This window comes from Pteropus vampyrus, unplaced genomic scaffold (genome assembly GCF_000151845.1).
Source record: "Pteropus vampyrus isolate Shadow unplaced genomic scaffold, Pvam_2.0 Scaffold1, whole genome shotgun sequence".
Lineage (NCBI taxonomy): Eukaryota > Metazoa > Chordata > Mammalia > Chiroptera > Pteropodidae > Pteropus > Pteropus vampyrus.
Window position 1 is genome coordinate 40,740,371 of NW_011888782.1, and position 330 is coordinate 40,740,700.

Below are 330 nucleotides of genomic sequence, written 5' to 3' on the forward strand. Positions count from 1 at the left end.
ATTTGTCTTCCCCTACTGTTAATCATAAAAGTACTTTTTATATACTGGATACGAATTTCTTATCAGAAATAAGATTTGCAAAAATTTGCTCCCATTCCATTGGTGTCTCATTACTTTCTTGATGGTATCTATTGAAGCACAGAAGTTTTAAATTTAATGAAATACCAATTCTCTGGAATTTTTTCTCCTGTAGCTTGTGCTTTTAGTGTCTCCTTTTATAATTTTTCACTCACTCAAATATATTTACACAATTCAAAGAGGTTTAAAACTAGTCCAGGGACCAGGGACTACCTGCTCTAAAGCTGTCCTAGCCACACTGGACCTTGGTAC